The following is a 20,907-nucleotide window of genomic DNA, read 5'->3' as shown; positions in this document are numbered from 1 at the left end:
TTTACCCATCCATCCATCCATCCATCCGTCCATCCACCCATCCATCCATTTATCTCTATCTATCTATTTATCTTACTTGATAAGGGGCACAAGGTCTTCTGCAAAAAATAATGAAATGTTGGTAGGGCAATATGATTCAAGGGAAAGAATATGAAATTTGGTCTGGATACAAATCTATCCTCTGATATTTACTAGCCTGGCCATGAATAATTCACTTATCTTCTCTGGGCCTCATTTTTCTTATCTGCAAAACATGTAAAATAATATTTCTAGTCTTTAGAAAGGTTGTTGGGAGGATCAAATGGGCAAATGTATGTGGACTGCCTTGCAAGCTTTTGAACCCTATGTACATGTCAGTTATTATTAGTAAACTTAAAAAAATGTTGAACTTGGTCCAGATGTGATGAATTGGGAATCCATGACGAACCTCAGCAAAACTGTTTGGGAGTATAAATGATTGCCTCCAGAATGACACTCCATATTAGAGACTCTACTGCTCTCTGGCTTTTCTGACATCTTACTATGGAGTAAAGAGCCTGTTTTGGGGCTTGGGTTTTTTTTTTTTCTGAGTAACTATGGTCAGGCCTCCTCCACTTCCCTCTGTCTTCATTTCTAACCAAACCAAATTTACTTTCCCTTTGTCCCTTTTAAAAGAATTTTAGAGATGGAAGGAATCTCAGAGGTCATCTAGGTCAAAAACCATCTAAAGCCTCAATCCCTATGACCTTGTGGATAAGTGATCCTCCAGCCTCTATTAGATGACATTGGATAATGAGAAACACTTTACCTTAGCCTAGAAATTCTTGTACCTTCATTTTGTGTAATGGATCTCTTTGGCAGTCTGGCATAACCTGTGAACATTTTCTCAGAATATCTTTGAAGGAATGAAACAAAATATATAGTATTTTCTTTTTAGTTTTTTGCAAGGCAAACGGGGTTAAGTGGCTTGCCCAAGGCCACACAGCTAGGTAATTATTAAGTGTCTGAGGCTGGATTTGAACCCAGGTACTCCTGACTCCAAGGCCCGTGCTTTATCCACTACGCCACCTAGCCGCCCCCAAAATATATAGTATTACAAAAGCAACTGATTGTTTTTAAATAAAGAACAATTTTTTTCAAGTTTATTTATTCCCTGTTCACAAAGTTGTGAATTCCTATTAAATGTTTGGAAAGCTCCAGGTTTGCCCCCTTTATCAAACTGTTTCCCTGTAACTTCCACTCACTACTCTTATTTCCTTAAAGACTTACTTGGTGTCAAGAAAGCAATTATTAAAAATTGGATAAATTAAGACATAATACTACATTAGTGACTATATTGGGAAAAATACACTTGGGGGAAGGAAATCATAAAAATCAGAAATGACCCCCATTAGAGAAAAGTTTGTGCAACAGAAAGAACTTTCAATCTGGAGTTAGCAGACTCAAGTTCAAATGCTGGTGGTTCTCTTTAATACGTGGGTAATCCTGGATACTTCACTTCATCAATAGAGGGGCAGCTAGGTGGCACAGTAGATAGATACTGGCCTTGAGGTCAAAAAGACCCGAGTTCATATTTGACCTCAGACACTTGACCCTTACTAGCTATGTAATCTTGGACAAATTACTTAACCTGATTGCCTTGCAACCAGGGCAATCTCTAGTCATTTTGATTCTTATCTGGCCACTGGACCAGATGGCTCTGGAGGAGAAAGTGAGGCTGGTGACTTAGCACAGCACCCCTCACTCAAATTCAGTTCATCTGCATGTCATGGGATCACTTCCCTGATGCCATGATCTTCTTTGAGCATGAAGGCCAACAACAATTTCATCAATATAGACAACTCTTTTTTTTTTCCTTTTTTGTAAAGCAAGGGAGTTATACTATATAATATATAAGGTGTCATTCTAGTTCTAAATTCTATAAATTCATAAATGATTAATATGTTTCAAGGAGACATATTTTCTCAGGGATAAATAAGATTTTGCCTCAAAATTCATGTCTCTTTTTGTAGGTATCAAAAACACATTCCCAACAGGAAGATTTTAGAACCATAGCACCTTAAAACCCTAAAGCAATAAGTCTAAGGGTAACTTCAGTCACTGCGGCCAACCACATTTTTAAAGATGCTAAGGTATATGGGTCTTCAAGCTTTTTTCATAGTTTTTAGTGGGAGGATGACCTACTTTCTGTACCTATAAGGTTGGTCTTGCTGATATCATCATTGCCCCAAAATGGAACTGGATCTAGTGTGGGCAGAAAGTGGAAGTGGTTTGATAAAGAGGATACTTGAACTTAAATCAGCAGGGTACCATTTTGTGCCCTAGCAAGGAGAATTTACAAAAGGGAATGGAGTCCTTTATGTTAGAGATCTATGATTTTATCGGCATTGGAAACTCCCCATGAGGGAACTTCCTCCGCCAACACATTGTAACATTCTCTGACTTAGAACATAATCAATAGGCAAAAATGACTAGTATGTGGCAAGAACTGTTCTAGCATATGGGGAATACAAATTCAAAGAATGGAAAAATCTCTCCCTGGGAGCCAAGGAGTATACATATACATAATTACAGAGTAAATATAAAGAGAAAAAATGAAATTTAAGGAATTGATTATAATATAAATTAATTATTCTCTTGTTTTGGGAAGAGAGAGAGTTCAGGAAAGCCTTGATGGAGAAAGTAGTATTTGAGTTGATTGAATACTTGATGGAAGAGAGGGATTCTATGAAGCAGAGATAAGTAGGGAATGCATTTCAGAAAGTAGGCATCATCAGTAGAAAGCATAGTGACAAGGCATACATGTATGAAGTTAATTCGAGTGTTTTGCAGAAAATATATATATTATATATATATTACATAATATATGATATAGTAATATAATATAGTATAATGAGTTTAGGTCATGAAAGGTCTTTAAAAGATATATTGTTCTAAAATCTGGAATTTTCCAAATATTTATACAGCAGAGTTTAGATTGAACCTTATTAGCAACAGGGAGCCATTGAAGTTAATTGAGCAGAAACGCGATATTACTATCTGTGCCTGAGAAAAATCACTTTGACACCCTTATGTAAGAGTGTGGAGATATTGGGGTAGGGAAACTAGTCAGGAGATGAGGGGTGATGAAGGTCTGAACTAAAGTGGTAGCTGGTAGAGTAGAAAGATATTAGACACATGGAAGTAGAAATGTCAGAGAAAGAGAAATATTGTGGAAGGTCTTAGGGGAATTTCTTGGTGCTGAGAGAAGTTAATATTTTGCTCAGGTTCATACAACAAATAACCACCAGGGATAGAATTTGAACCCCTATCTTTCTGAGTATGAGCCCAACACAACAGCTCCTATGTCACACTAACTCTTGTTGTAGTACCACACCCTCATCGCTTTGTTGCCATTAAAAGTAGTAATATTTTAATGATGTAAAATGGCCCTTCCAAAGGTGACCTGCCATTGTTCTCAGTGAAAAGATCAAGCCAATGAGATAGCAATTATCTTTTTTTAATAACTGAATTTTCTTATATCCCCTTTGACTGTCCGTCATGACTGTTGCTTTTCTGCCTCAGCCCTTCCTGGTCACCCTTGTCTCTATTTTTCTCTTAGTAGAACCTCATCTTCACATTTCATTCTGAATGACAATCATTAAGAAGCATTCTGTTGAAAGCATTAACTCTCTGCAGAATGACCAATTTACTCCAACATGAACAAATTCAAGGGTCTCTTCACAGGCACAGGGAAGGTTTTAGACTTTAATGAATACTCAACTGGATCTGATTTGGATCCAGTTAATGAGGAACTGATCAATTTGCTCTTTGCCAAGCATCTTCACATTTTGGGAGTATGTCAACTCTTTTTTTTCACCCTCATTCTGTAGAAATACAAAGGAGAACTAGTTGCCTTAAGTCAAAGAGGTTCAGCTTAAGATATTTCTGTACTCTATCAGGAAGGTCATTTAATCTTTCTGAATTTCACTTTCCCCATCTGCAAAAGCAAGATAACATTTGTTTGTAGTACTGATAAAAAGAGTGTTATTAGGAAAAATTACAAGGTGCATTATTTGGGAGACTCTATAAATGTCTTTGAAAATCTATATACATCTCACTTTACTGAAGAAAGTGTGACTTTTTTTTTTAAAGCTTATCCTGTTTATAAAGACTTAGATTTAATTTCTGGAACTCTCCATTTCCTTTTCATGATTCCTAACTAGGACCTTAGTCATCTTTGATTTCTCCATTAATAAAAATAGGTTGAAATGAAAAAATAAATTGATAAGGGCTTAATGTAGACCAAATACTTCAAAAAGTACCTGAATGCAAACATTTACACAATCTTTCCTTTCAAGAAGTTCACATTCTTCTAATTGGGGTAGATCATGCATTTAGTAGCAGTGCAAATATAAAGGTCCAATAGTCTTTAGGGGTGCTATTCAATGATGATACCCGACAAGTCAGGAAAAAAGAGCGACAGAACAGGCTCTATTTTTTGAAAACACAAATTGGATTTACCTGTAAGGGTAAAAAAACCCACTTGGAATTCACAATCAGATTAGCCATTATTGGTAATATCTTAGAATTTAGAAAAGTTAAGTTGTTTTATTTCCTGCTAGTCTTCAGAAATATTTCTGAGACAACTGCCCATGCAGTTGCTTTTCATATGTCAGGATTGTTGCTAACAAATTAAATTATGTAGATAAACATACATTGATTTGTTGTCTTGCACTTATAAAAAGCCCTGTCTCAAATATTACAGTATACAGTGTAGTCACCAGTGGGAAAAGTTTTAGTTGGAGAAAAAGAATAGTACTCTCTTGCTGTCTGTTTAATACAATGGTTCAAAAAAAATAATAATGGCCTCACTGTCATGGGAAATTTTGCCTTAAGAACATTTAAACTGTCTTCATGCCTTTTGCCTGTTCACCCTTGTAGATCAAACTCCCTGTGAATCCTTCTGTTTCTCAGCATGTCCTCGTTCGTTTGTCTTCCTTTTTTCCCCTGCCCCCTCTGGGATTCAATGAAAAGGCATGTTGCATTAAGCCTGTGAATTTCCCATTGGCACAGTCCCAACTTTTAGAATTTTTTTATTTCCCCAAAGTGAATCATCAGACGCTGCTGTCTATGATCGGTGTGTCGTTCTCTGTGAAGTCTGGGCATGTCCAAATGTCATTGCAAAAATGTAAACAAAATGGACTTCAGGGTTGCCTTAGGCTTAAGTAGCTCTCATCATGTTGACATAAAATTGAAATGAGAACAGGAAATTCCTGTGTGTGTGTGTGTGTGTGTGTGTGTGTGTGTTTGTATTGGTGCTAGACTGTGATGTTCAACAAGTAACTAATGCTTAGTAAATCCTTTCCTATGGCAGGAGCCATGCAGCATCCATTTTAAGTTCTAGTGAATTGAGAAAGGGAACCATTATTGTTGATAAGTTGTTCTGACTCTTTGCCACCCCATTTAGGATTTTCTTGGCAAAGATACTAAAATGGTTTGCCATTTCTTTTTCTAGCTCATTTTACAAAAGAGGAAATCAAGACCAACAGGGTTAAGTGACTTACCCAGGGTCACACAGCCAGTAAGAATATGAGGCTAAATTTGATGAGTTTTCCTGACTCCAAGTCTGCTCTATCTACTCTGCCACCTATCTTCCCTAAAGGCACCATTAGTTAATGAGATATTAGGTGAAATGAATAGATTTTTGGAAGCATAGCTGAAGGTTGGAATGGATCCCAGATGTCATCAACTATAATAACTGGAATTCTTTCTATAATCTTTGTCTGTCCCTGAAGCTCTCCATTGACATGGACCTTAACAATTCCTCATACCATTTGGAATACTCTAGTATGATAGTAAGTTTTTTTCCCCTTAAAGTTGAGACAAATACCCAAAGAGATAAATTGGTGTGCCTGAGATTATACAACTTAGAAATGCCTGAATTGGAATTCAAACCCAGGTACTGCTGGCTTTAGTCCAGGGCTCTATTGACTGCATTGCTTCCCATATAAGAAGGGATCTTTGTCAGTGGAGGGAGTCTGCATGCTATCAGATTCACTGGTCCTTCAAATAATGATATATTGACTAATCCATGTAGAAAGTAGCAAATACATGAGTAACATTTGTTACTCTTTAAGAGATGGTTGAGGCAGAAAATATAAACAAACTCGCAAAGGCTCTGGACAAATCAATAAATGACCCAGCTTTGGATGGAAAAGTTAGGAGGTATTGAATCTTTAAATTAAACATAGAATGGGACATTTGCTTTGGGTAGCAGTTAGATGGCTTAGATAGTTTATGGTACTACCCTAATGACCACTTCCCTTTCATGGCTGAATCATCTCTTTTTGGAATTTAGGTGAATCTTCCCAATGTGGATGTCATAGAAAAACAACCCCAGGAAGGGAAATTGCATGAAATTGTTTTACATCTATACATTCTAGGAGTTTTGTCACTGTGAGTATAAGATTGTCTGCTACAGTGTCTATTACAATTTATATTTGTAGTTAAAGTTCTCCAATAATAAATCTGAAAAAAAACCACTCAACCCATTCCATTTCACTGATTTAACCATTTGTTTTTCAAGCTAATAATGTTCTTTGTCTTCCTGAAATTGCTTTGTATTTTCTATATATTTCTGCCTATATCTACAGCTATTCATGTCTTTCTTTCTTGCCATCTCTGCATCTACCCCATCTATTGATCTCTTTGTCTATGTTTTATATTTTAAGTAAACTTTTCAATGCTCCAAACAACTCCTTGACTATAAGTTGCTGAGAAGATGTAGACCTAAAATGGAGAAGGAGATTCCTCCTCTGGGAGTTTCAGATGCCAATCAACTCACTGGTCCTCTTTATTTTCTATTGACTTCTTTGTGAATGCATCATTTCCACTCAGTAGAATGTAACTCTCTGAAAGGAGGGACCAATTCATTTTTGGTTTTGCAACTCTAGGACAAGCAAAGAGACTATATGCTTGCCAAATTGGATTGAATTTCAATGATGTATCTATTACCTGGGCCTTGCTTCTTGGGTATGAAATAGTATTTGCCTGAAGGATTCTAATCAGGAAAGGGAATAAGCATGTTTTAAGTGTCTACTATAAGCCAGGCACTGTGTTCTGGATTGTGTATGTATTATCTTTTTTGATCTTCATAAGAACCCTGATAGATAGGTGCTGTCCTTGTCTCCACTTTTATAATTGAGGTTCAGTTGACTTGGTGGGGTCTACTTTCTGTAGTGCTATTTGAACTCTCATCTTCCTGACTCCAGGACCAGTACTCTAGTCACCATTGGACCCAGCTGAACTCAACCTACCAGGCTAAACCAGATTGTATTTTATTTTTATCAGTTTAATTCTTTCAGGTATGAATAGATAAAGAGCTCCCTTGAGCAAATTTCATACCACTATAGCTTTGGCTTCCCCCGCCCACATATACACAAATATAAGCACACACACACACACACACACACACACACATATATGTGCATATATACTTATATAGTTTTAGTTGAAAAATAGATTTGGTAATCACATAGACTTTTTTTTTTAGGTTTTTTACAAGGCAAATGGGCTTAAGTGGCTTGCCCAAGGCCACACAGCTAGGCAATTATTGTGTCTGAGACCAGATTGGAACCCAGGTACTTCTGATTCCAAGGCCCAGGTACTCCTGACTCCAAGGCCGGTGCGTTATCCACTGTGCCACCTAGTCACCCCCAATCACATATACTTTTATAAAAAAACATCAAATTGGGGGTGGCTAAGTGGTGTATATAAAGCACCGGCCTTGGAGTCAGGAGTACCTGGGCCTTGGAATCAGAAGTACCTGGGTTCAAATCTGGTCTCAGACACTTAATAATTACCTAGCTGTGTGGCCTTGGGCAAGCCACTTAACCCCATTTGCCTTACAAAAACCTAAAAAAACCCAACCCCCCCCCCCCCATCAAATTATTCCATGAAGACAGGAAATTCCCTGTGAGGGGACTCTCTCTACTAATGTGAATGCCAGCTGTCTTTGAGAGTTGCCTATACCCCCATGTATCTAAGTGGTCAGGTGATTTGTTTAGCTACCATGTATTGGATAGGACTAAAACCCAGGTCTATTGTGATATATAGACTCTTAAACACTATGTCTTCTAATTTTCTTTCTTTCTTGTATCAATCTGGGTTGTGACCTGCCCAGGGTCACACAGTAAATTGCACGTGTCTAAGGCTGGATTTGAATTTGGGTCCTACTGATTCTAGGGCCAATGCTCTATTATGCCACCGAACTATCCTCTCCTCTTGTAGAGCCACAGAGTATATTCTTCTTTTATGATCAATGTGAAAACCAAGATCCTTTCTGGTCGACTTGTCAGAAAGAGAACACCTGCTCTGTATTCTATCTTGAGGTCACAAACCAGTAATGTAAATATGCTTACTGAAAGCACTCCATCACTTAACAACTACAGACCAAAGGTTCATATTGTACTGATAACATCCTGTCCTATTGGGCTGCGATGTGGTTGATATGAGCCTTCTTCTTCCGTCAACAATGGTGAAGCTTGTTATGAACAGATGCCACATTCTCAGTTAGATATCCACTGAATGGCTAATACTGTTGCTTCCTCTTTGCTCCTCTTTTTTTTAAGGACCTTTATTCTTGATTCTTTTTTTTTTTTAGATTTTTCAAGGCAATGGGGTTAAGTGGCTTGCCCAAGGCCACAAGGCAAGGTAATTATTAAGTGTCTGAGGCCGGAATATTCTTGATTCCTTTACGAAAGACATTAGACCTTTTAATTTTCTTCATTTAGTATTTTTGTTCCCCTCTTTATTCTTCTCTCATGTGATGATCATTTGAAATACAAGGGACCCTTCTAAGTCATCTCCTTATCAGCTACCCAGGACTTTTGATACTCTTAGGATAAATGTTCCTTCAAAACCTTAATCCATGAGCCACCATCAGTGTATCTTTTACCAGATCAAAGCAGATGACCATGAAACCAAGGTAAGGACAATTTCAAAATCATAATAATTAGTTTAAAAACTGAGGAACTATACAAGACTTGAAGTCTTCTCAAAACCCAATTGCCTGTTTCCTTCTCCTGTGTTATCTCAGTTTCCAATAAAATTCTATATCTCCCCAACACATTGGAAGGAAATAAATTAGTGACTCCCAGAAAACTACTAGGGAAACTCAGTTCAACTCAAGGAAACTCAGTTCAACTCAAGGAAATATTAATCTTCTTTGCCCTGGGAATCAATTGATCAGAGCCATTTCCAGTTGTCTTGATCTGTATTGACACTGGTCCCTTCTCATGGTTTCAGAGAAGAAAGTGAAGAAAGTGCACATCCCTCTCTCATTTAAATACAATTCATTTGCAAGTCAAGGTATCACCTTGCAGATGTTCTTGTCTTTTTTGAGAACAAAGGACAAACAGCAACGATCAGATGATCAGATGATACTTGAAGGTTCTTCTCAGCAGAAGCAGAACATGAGATGCTAGAGATTGAGACATAATTGTCATTTTCTGCTCTTCCTGGCCAAGCCCTAGGCTTCTTTAACTGTACAGTTCATCTTTTGCAAGGTTTTCTGCCCAGATCTTACACATATGCCATTTTGTATTATGGTAGCCTGAGTATATATTGTATTCCCCAAAAGACTGAAACTCAGGAAGATGAGTCTTTCTAGATGTGTCACCTAGCTATACTATTATCACTTATGGAAAATTATAAGTAGTCCTCTCAATAAGAAACCTAGGATAGTATCCTACAGCATGATTTTTAGAAATTCCACAAAGTCCCATCACCTGATAAGCACTCTGCCTTACTTATATCCAATTCCAGTCAAGAAATCATCCTGTGATATCATTGGTCCTCTTTGAAAAGGAAGAATGAACAACAGCTCCAACTTTGAAGTCACACAACTATCATCTGGAAGGGTTTGGACACTATCTTATTATAGTCCTAGAAGGTGAAGTAAACAGAGACTTTGTAAGACCTCTGGATCAATTCTATTTCCTTCTACAATTTCTCTGACTGGTAGTCATCCAGATTCTCCTTGAAACTTCTTTCCATCTTCCCTAAGTACCAAAATGGGCTCACAAGGAAGTGCACCTATTCCAGTCTTTTTTAATTGGTTCTAATTGTTAGGAATTTCTCCTTTAATTTGAACCAAAACTGAGCTCCTTATAACACCATTTCATTGATCCTCCTTTGTCTTTTGTAGGTTTATAGAAAAAAATTGGTCTCTTTTCTATATAATAGCTCTTCAAATATGAGAAAACAAATATTGCATCCCCTCTCACTTTACCATTATTTTTCCCAGCTGAGAAAATGATCGTTTGTTCAACCAGATTTTTTTTTTGTTTTCAGATAATTTTGAATCACTTCATTATCATGGTTTTTATTACACTCTTCATATAGATTGCGTTTATTAAAATCCTGAAATGTTTCCCCTCATGTATTGTTTTCTTTCCTCTTCTACTCCTCCTTCCTCCTTCCCCTATGTTTGTCTAGGAGTTTTTTCCCAAACATAAGGGCAGAACTTTGTCTATTGGTCATCTTTTCCAGCATACTGCTGTCCATTTAGGCCTTTACCAAAGTCATGGCTAAAATGTTGGACAGAATAGTATAATAACACATTCTCCCCTCCTTGCCTCCCCCCCATTTCAGAATGATGTAAACCGATCAATATTTTCTGGATCCAATTAGCCAATTAGGTCCAAAGTCTTCATTTTATGGTTTCATACAACTTTCCAACTTGAACAAAAAGATAACATCACTGTTGCTTTTTTTCAATATATGGCTAAAACCAAGAAATACTGTGTGTGTGTGTGTGTGTGTGTGTGTGTGTGTGTGTGTGTGTGTATGGAGAGAGAGAGAGAGAGAGAGAGAGAGAGAGAGAGAGTTACTTGTCTGGTGATTAATGAAGGATCACCTTTTCCCATGTTAAGGGCTCACAAATATTCCCTTTATTTATGAATTCTATAATTTCATTAAGTACTGAAGACAATCTCACAGCACTATTGTTTGAAGAAGACCATTCCTGCTTATAAAAGTCATGACCTTTGTTCATTTCTATCTCTACCGCATGTATAATAAAGACAAAAAATGAAAAAGGAAAGCAATTATATTAAAATATTGTTATCAACATATTTTTTAAAACAGTTTAGTCCAAGTCAAGTCCACTTATTCTGTCTGGTTAGGAACCAGAAACATTATAGATAATGAGGTCTATACCTATAATGAGGTCAAGAGCTGGGAGCTCCTTAGAGATCATGAAATTCAACCTTTTAATTTATAGAGGAGCAAATTGAGTCAAAAAGAGATCAGGTAACTTGTCTAAAGTCTCACAGATTATTAACAACAGAGCTGAGTTATTCAAAGTTGGACTCAAGATTTACCAGACTCTGTGAGATTGTACAGAATCAAACAATCAATCAACTAATCAATGAAGTAAGCAAGCACTGTGCTAGGTGATGAACACATAGTGACCCCCCCCAAAAAAAAACAAACTTAAATTTTCAGTTGTTTTGCAAATATAATGAAAGGAAGTATGGGATAGAATAGGGCTGCATGAAGAGGTCCTGTATATTCAACATGTACGCTGCAGGGTGGAACCAATCCTCCTTCTCTACTCAGGCAGGAGAAAAACTCAGCATGTTCCTAACTTAACCTGAAGGCCAGAAAAGAAGGAAAAGTTCCAATACCAAATATATAGCATTGGGGAATTCAATGGGACTTAGTTCATGCTGTGAATGAATTGTCTTTTAAAGGAGTTATCAGGTTGATTTCATTGGTTTTCCTAACAAGCTTCTAACTTGCCTGATGTTTGGTATTGTTGAGACTTGCACTAGTGTGGGTTGTGATTTCTCTGAGGTGGCAACTCTCCATTTTTATAAAGGCTACATTTCCCTCTTTCTCAGAATATTTATCTTTTTCTCTCTTTCCCCCTCTATGTCCGTCCTTCCTTTCTTCCTTCCTTCCTTCCTTCCTTCCTTCCTTCCTTCCTTCCTTCCTTCCTTCCTTCCTTCCTTCCATTGCACCTTGAAAATCAGTAAATGCTACAGGATTTGATTTATTATTTTGTTGATTATCTAGGATTAAGAAAGTGCTGGAGAAAGTGTTAGCAGTGCACCATAAACTTAAAAGTGTGTCTAGTGTACTTTTTTTTGAGTTGGTTGTAAAATATTTACCAGCATATTGCTAGGGCAAAATATATTTTTATTGATCTGTCCTGTGAATGTATATGTATGTATATATGAAATGTAGTTATTCTGAATCTCCATTTTAAAATATGCTAATTTGAGAGGCCATTAGCTGGGAAGGTCTTGTCTCAGTGTTTGGAAAGAGACAGTCCTACAATGAGACATATTTTTTGAACTTGATGCAGAGAAGCCTGGGCATGGGAGTGATGGGATCAGTTGGAGACAAACTTTGTAAATCTTTTGTTTGCATTCTAAAGGGACCTTCTTCCTTTATCATCTAATTTAGGTCATACCTGAGGGCCTGATCTTCAACCTGATTTGGGTTGCATTATTTTTCTGGTGGAACAGCCAGGGCACACAGGCCCTGGAAATACCCAAGACCACCCAAAAGAGACCCCTTCCCCAAAAGACAAAATCTCCAATGAGGGACTTGGGTCACTCCCAGATCACCACCCCCTCCCATGGACTCTGGGAGAGAATTAAAGGAGATTGAGGAAAGGGCTCACCCTCTTTTACTTTTAAGCCTGCTGCTGAACCCTGACCAGCTGGCCTGACCACTTCAATCAGCAATCCATGTGGTCTTTTCTTTAAACTCTTTTTAACTTTTCTTTTACTTTCTTAATATGTTATCACTTCCTTTAATAAATCTCTATTTTCTTTCCAAAACCTGCATTCCTGAGTCTGAGTCGCCATTCATGGGGGACAGAACCGAACCCAACGAAACAAATCAAAGGCAACAGACATGGCCCATGTAGAGATTTGTTTTGCTTGACTATATATATCTGTTGCAAGGGTATTTATTTTTTCTTCTTTTGCTTTTTTAATGAAGGAGAGGAGGGGGAAAGAGAGCAAACATATTTTGTTATTTAATAAAATGAATTAAATTTAAAAATAAATGAGACTATGGAAAAACATGCAATGTGTGTGTGAGAAAAGGAAAGGAGAGAGAGAGAGAGAGAGAGAGAGAGAGAGAGAGAGAGAGAGAGAGAGAGAGAGAGAGAGAAAGAAAGGCTAAGTTCTTATGGGTCACTTTAAGATAAGCTTCACTGGTTGAGTTGGGGATGAAGTTTAGATATGAAGACATGAAGACTAGGATCTTACTTTGTTTCTGAACTGAATGCCTTCTGAGATAAGTCAGAAGAATTCAAGGCCAAGAGATGGAAATAATCCATTGGAAAAAAAAAGTAACCAAGGGCATTGGGGGTGCGGGAGAGCAGTTAAAAATGGAAATTCTAATTCACAGTGAACAATAGTTATGCAAAAGGTGATACTAAAATAGGAAAGAGAATTACTTTTTTTGAAAGGGCAAGGCATAGAATAGTTGTGGGAGTGAGAGAAGTTTTCGGAGCCAAATTGTACCTCATCTATACCCTTCAGGTCCTACCCCACCTACTTTCATTTTCCCCAGGATGGGGCATTAGTTTTGTGAGTCATTTTGTGCAAACAATTTAGTATGTTTTGGGGATTGCTGGGGGTTTATATTGTCTGTTTTTGACACCTACCTTGGGCAAAACCAAAGGTGTACTGGAAGTCAACTCTTAACTGGTGAGGGAGAGTTGATTGTTACATTAGCAACATGAGCATTTACACCTCAACAATTAGCAAATGCTACCAGTTAGAACCTGATTTATTGTTTTGTTGATTTGTCTAGGCTGAAGAAAGTGGAGGAGAAAAATCTTAATAAAGCACATTAAACTTAAAAGTTTTTCTCCTATGTACATTTTATTTTCTTGAGCTGATTGTTAAATATTTTCCAGCATATTTGGGGCAAAATATACTTTCATTGACCTGTGTTCTGAGTCTAAAAGGGAAAAAAACCAAAAAAAATTTCTTTAACAGTTTTTCTACACAAACTCTCCAGCTACATTTAGAGAGCAAGAGTGTCAATGATGTTCTACAATCATAGACAAAACTGGGCAGGGGTCTCATTTTACAAAGAAAACTGAGCCCAGGAAAAATGAAATACTTATCCAAGGTCACACAAGTAGTAAGGTGGATCACAGATAGCTTTTGAATTCAAGTCTTTGGGCTTTGACAATTGTGGATCACCAGGTGATTGCCCCATTGGACTCCTCTCTGGTTAGACCACATCTGAAGGATTATGTTAAGTCTTGGTCATTGCGTTTTAGTGAAGACACTGTTGAGATGGCAGCAATGTGGTTACAGTATAGAAAATGCTAAACTAGAAGCTATTTTAGCTTCCTTGATTGGAATTGTAGTTTTGCCATTTGCTACCTGTGTGAATCTGGGAAGTCATTTTAGTTCTCTAGGTGAGATTCTTTTCCATTTTTGTAAAATATGAGAATTGGACTGAGGTCCTGTGACCCTGGGCAAGACATTTACCCTCAATTTCCTTAACTTTAAAAATGGGGATAATAGCAGAACTTACTGATCATGGTTGTTTTGAGGATCAGATGAGATACTATTTGTAAAGTGCTTAGTCTATAGATGATGCTTAATAACTACTTATTTCCTTGCTCTTTGATTCAATTCATAACAGACAGGCATTTTTTTCCATATAAAGAGATACCTTTGGTATATCATGGACTTCCAAGAGTGTCTAATCCAATATTCTTAATTTATAGTTGAAGAAACAGAACCTGGTACAGTGTGCACAGTAGGCACTTAATAAATGCCTATTGACTGCAAGAGTGACTGATAATGACAAAGGAAGAATGTGGAATAGACTGGATTTGAACCCAGGTCCTTAGACTCTCCAATCCAATATTCTTTTCATTGTATCATATATTTTCTTCCCATGGTTGGTTTCCCTTCATTATAAGTTTTCATGCAAATGTCTAGAGATAACAAGTCAGATATGGTATAGAACAGACTTTTTTTTACACATGGGTGGGACTTTGTTGTCCTCTGAGATCACCTCTGAGATATGAGATTGTGTGAGGCTATGATTGCCAGAAGACAATGATTCATGGTGTTTTCTCCCTTCTCCCCAATTCCAAGACTCCTTTCAAATTTGCTTTTTTAACTCATATGTTGGACATTCTGTTACAGTTTGCTAATGCTGTTGATGTCTTAAGCATTGTTTTGTGTTCTCTTTACAATGGACTTTAGTTATATAGACAAATATATTCCAGTCACCATTTACACTGGTTAATAAATAACCAGCTGGTGAAAAACTTATTCACTCAAACATTTGGTGTCAGGGTTCTAAAAGTGTATTATTTGTCTAAAACAGACCCAGCCTTAAAGGCAAAGGTCTTGACTATTTTATTGGAGAACAAAACTTTCTGAAACCACAAGCTAATAAGGAAAAGTTTATCTACATAATGGACACTGTACATGTACTTGCCATGAAGGAGAAGAGGAATGAATAAACTTTTATTAGTGCCTACTCTGTGCCTATCATTTAACCCTGTTTGCCTCAGTTTATTCGTCTGTAAAATGAAATGGAGAAGGAAATATAAAGAAACCATTCCTTTATTTTTGCCAAGATAGAATTACAAAGAATCAGACACAACTGAAATGATTGCACAAGAACATTCACTTATCATGCGATATTGTGAGTTAGAATGACATATCAATATTGGTCTTACTTTTATTAAGTTATAGATTCCAAAGGTCAATGCCTAAGTCTTATCTAAACTTTGTATCTCTCCTGGACTTAATGCAATTTCTCTGGTACACATTTTGTATGTTAATCATAGCTGAATTTTTGAAACCCCAGGGTATAACTTTCAATGAATCTTTATAAATAACTAGTTATTCAATTTGTTAGACATATATGTTATAAATGTCCAGGAATCCTTGAAAAAAAATCTTTTTTGCTCAGAAACTAAAACCAAATTGAAATTTCTTTGCAGTCATCTGAACCTTTTCAGGTTTAGATCTCCTTGAGTGGTCTAAAAAGTTTTCCTTATAAAACTCAAAGCTCTGCTTGAAGGTTGCCACAAGTGTCACTGGTTAATCTGCCTCTGGTTCTTATTTACAAACTTTGCTGTGTGTTTTATTAACTGGATCTCCCTTGGGCTATGAATGTAGCTCTAGTGACTGGAAGACTTTTTACCATTTTCCCAGAATTTTTTGCCTTAAGCATATTCTCCCTTGCCTTCCCATCTCCCCCTTCCCTTGCTCCCACTAGCTTTTTAGAAGAATGCACAATCAAATCATTGCTTCTAAGACTGCCAAATTAATACAGCTGCAAATGAATAAAAAATATCAAAAGTTTAGAAATAAAGATTTAAGGTCAGCCATGTGGTGCAGAGGATAGAGTGCTGGTCCTGGAATCAGAAGGATCTGAGTTCAAATATGACCTCAGACACCATATGTCTCTGGGTAAATCATTCAGCTCTGCACCCTCCCGCCAAAATAGAGAATTTGAAAAATTTTATTAACTTAGACCTGAAATGGGTCTAAATTAGTCTAGAAATGGGCCTAAGTCTAGACTTCTCATTTTACAGATGAGTTAAGGATGATCCAGGGGAAAGAAATTGACTCAACCAAGATTATGCATAAGGAAGAGGTCAGAGATATGATTTGAACACAGACCCTCTGGCTCCCTCTGCAGAGCTCTTTACATTGTTATCTCATGGTACTATTCCTTAGAAGTAATAGTTAAGCAACTTGCCTGGGCTCCCACAGTTAAGGAAGGGTCTGAAGCAAGATCTCTCTCTCTCTCTCTCTCTCTCTCTCTCTCTCTCTCTCTCTCTAATTGTTATTTTATTTTTTCCCTTACAAACACACAAAGATAGTTTTCAATATTCATTTTTGTAAGCTTTTGAGTTCCACATTTCTTTACCTCCCTCCATTTCCTTTCCCTTCCCCATGACAGAGATGTTATACATTGCAATTATGTTTCATATATTCCCATATTAGTCATGTTGTGAAAGAATAAACAGTTAAAGGGAAAGAAAAAAAATTAGAAAGAAAGAAAATACCATAAAAGAAGTTTTAAAAAGTGAAAATAATTTGATTTGATCTGCATTCCGTCTCCATAGTTTTTTCCTCTGTATGTAGATGGCACAAGTCTTTGAGAATTGTCCTTGATCACTGAACTCCTGGGAGAAACCAAGTACATCATAGCTGATCATCTCACAGTATTGTTGTTAATGTGTGCAGTATTCTCCTGGTCAGCTCATTTTCCTCAGCATCAGTTCATGTAAGGCTTTGCAGGCTTTTCTGAAGTCTGCCCATGAAGCATTATCTCAATCCAGATCTTCCTGATCTTAAGTCCCAGCTTTTTTATATTATATATATCACAGAAGAATGTCTCCACAGGGTCTTTGGTCAGGGTCCCATGTATCTTAAGGAATGAGCCTGTCTTTTCTGGCTTCCTCTTTCATTATCCATCTCTTCTGAAATTTCAATGTGCTGTCCAGGGTTGTGTTCTTGACCTTTGGGGTATAACAAGATAGCCTGTCTAGACAGTTCAGTTCAAGGGAGATTTGGGACACAACAAAGGCAAATATCAATTAATTAATTAACTGTCTTTTCTGTGAAAGGTATAACAAAAAAAATAATATGGGTTTTTTTTTGGTTTGTTTATTTTCCCTAAAGAACAAGATTTGGAGTCTGGAAATCTGAGTTCAAATCTTGACTCAGATACTTACTAGCTCTGTGGGTAAGTCATTGCCTTATATGACTTAATGGAATTATAGAGTTAGAAGGAATCTAGAGGATCATCTAGGCAGATATGATCCTGATCATTGATCCTGTAGAAACTTTCTTGGGGGCATAGACTGGAGAGCTCTGGACTTAAAACTGGACTAGAAAGGCTGCCTTGAACATTTATTTATTTGTGTGACCTTGGGCAAGCCACCTAACTTCTCTTGACCTGAAGTCCTTCATCTGTAAAATGGATAATAGCACCTAAATCCTCCTGAGGAACAAATGAGGTAATGTATGTAAGGGTTATGCAAACCTTAAGGTTCCTTTATAAATGTTTGTTGTTGCGGTAGTCGCTTCCCGTTCTCTAAAGTCCTACCTCTGAATTCTGACATCCTGAACCTATGTTTGTGTAGTGCTTGTACTTCTACTATATTTGTTTATGTCTCCACTCTTCTTCATCTCATCCTCCCAATTTCTTTAGAATAGAAGCAACTTTGGGGCTAGTTTATCATTGTCTCTGTATCCCCAGAGTTAGTATATTGGTTATTTTTTTTAATAAAATGAAGTAATCAGGATTTGAATTTCATCTAAATAGAGTTCTGCAAGAAGGAGACCCCTCCTCTACCAGTGCAGGTAGGTATCTATTCTACCCTATCCTGTCCTACCCTTTTTATCCTATTTTATTCTATATCCCATTCCATCCCACCCCACCCCACCCCACCCCACCCCATCCCACCCCATCCCACCCCATCCCACCCCATCCCATCCTGTTCAATCCTGTCCTGTCCATTTTACTTCGTCCTACCCTACCCTACTTTCCCTACCGTTTCCTACCATGCGCTACCTTATTCTGCCTCATACTACTCAACCCAATCCTCTTCTATCCCTTCCTTCTTCTTACCCCATAGCAATTGATGCATGAATTTCATCTAAGTAAGTTTTTGTCCTTCGATCTCCAAAAATAATCATGACATCAAGAGAGCGGTGTCAAGACATGCATGTCATTTAGATTAAAGGGAGGGGTTGTGGTGTAGAGATGCCATTCTCACTATCTCTCCCAGAACCATTTGATCCCAGTGGCCAATATAATAGAACCAGAAAAAATTCATGTTGGCCTGTATATAATGGGAGATCTTAGTCTTAAAAGATAGGTCTTTCTCAGATCAAAGAGGCATCATCTCCAAATGGTGGTATCATCAGGTTTCATGGGGATTTTGACTTAGCAAAATGTTCACATGTGGACGGGCAACCTCAGCTTTTGCAAGTTATCTCTAGAGGTGGGTTGCATGGAATGAGGAGATTCTGAATTATTATAATTGCCTCCCCCTCTCCCATCCCAATCTGAGAATTGCTTCCTTTGGCTTCCCTTATTTTCTAGCTGTCCAGGCTATTTTGGTGTGTGAAGGGGGGAAGGTATTTCATTACTTGTTGGCCTTAGCTCTGAGAGAAAAGTGGAGATTATGACTTTAATCTGGTGTGGAATTTCACACATGGTTATATTTCCTTAGCCCCAAGGTGAGAGAAATGGTCTAAGCATTTTCCATATTTACTTATATCTCTTGAGAGTGATGGGTTTTCAAGCCCTCTGAGCAGCTAAGGGGAGATTTGAGCACCCAGCAAGATGCTGGCTCTGGCCTATGGGTTTATTCTTATTTGGGTAAACTGCTTATCCACAGTTTCTAATTCATTGCTCTGTGGGAGGATAGTGATTCTGAGTATCTGTCTCCAGAGCAAATAGAATTGGGGGATAAGGAATAATAAGTGCTCTTTGGCAGTGGAGTCTGGGTCAAGGGGAGCTAGCAATTGCTTTGACTGGATTTGCAGTATTCTAGTCCTTGGGTATATGTTTCTTCTGGCTTTGCCTTTTTGGTTCCATTTCAGTTCATCTAGGATTTTGATATTTCTCTGAATTCATCATATTTCTTATGATTCAGCTGTAATCCATTTTATTCACATACCAGTTTGTTCAATCACCAATTGGTGGGTATAAAGTTTGTTTACATCTTTGTACTTTGGATATTTTAAATTGTATGTGGATGCTTCTGTGTGTGTGTGTGTGTGTGTGTCTGTGTGGTGTGTACACCAACCAACACATTGCCACATATTTATGCATGTGTTGATCTGTATATTATATATATATTATATATAATGCATATATCTCTATCCATGTACATATATGGACATATAAATATACACATTCATATAACTTTTTGCATCAACATATACATGGATCCATCATTAACTTCTTTGGTTTTGTAGTCCTGAAAATGAGATCTCTGAGTCAAAGGATATGAACAACGAAAAACTGTTCTTGAGTAGTTCTAAATTATAAAAAAAATGGAAAAACAACCATTTTATTAAGTACCTGTCATGAGTAATGATGATGATGAGGATAAATCCTGAACAATTCACTTATCACAGGGTAGCAAATGAGTCACTAATGCAGAATTATTCTGAAGTGCCACCATTTTTTTTTTTGCAAGGCAAATGGGGTTAAGTGTCTTGCCCAAAGTCACACAGCTTAGTAATTATTAAGTGTCTGAGGTCGCATTTGAACTCAGGTCCTCCTGACTCCAGGGCTGGTACTCTGTCCACTTCACCACCTAACTGCCCAGTGCTGCCACGTTTTGGCCTACATGCAGCCAGGCTGCAGGGAAAGACTGAAGGGAGGGTCATCCTGCAAGAGAAAGCAACCCTTATACTAATCCTATCTCCTGATGAGTTCATGAAGAACCTACCATACATGCTTACTAACCTATCTCCTTATTTGAAATGTGGGAGAATCTACATACCTAAGAAGGAGTTGGGACCCAATGGGCCATCCCCTTTTGCAAATGTGTACCTCTCAGAATGTCTTTCTCTTATTATGAAAAGTTGTCTTTAAAAGTGGTCTCTTGGGGCAGCTAGATGGTACAGTGGATAAAGCATTGGCCTTGGAATCAGTAGTACCTGAATTCAAATCCAGCCTCAGACACTTAGTAATTACCTAGCTGTGTGACCTTGGGCAAGTCACTTAACCCCACTGCCTTGCCAAAAAATACAAAAATCAAAAGATTGATCTCTGTTTGAATGCTTATCATTGGTCTTTCATGCTATCCCACCATGTTTCAGCCTTTCTGATGTTTATTTTAATCAAATCCTTTGAATTTTTTCTTATTGAATTTTGCCTCTTTTATCAGGGTGAAGATCTGAT

The sequence above is a fragment of the Macrotis lagotis genome, chromosome 2 (assembly GCF_037893015.1).
Source record: "Macrotis lagotis isolate mMagLag1 chromosome 2, bilby.v1.9.chrom.fasta, whole genome shotgun sequence".
NCBI classification, from domain to species: domain Eukaryota; kingdom Metazoa; phylum Chordata; class Mammalia; order Peramelemorphia; family Peramelidae; genus Macrotis; species Macrotis lagotis.
This window is presented reverse-complemented; position numbering follows the sequence as displayed.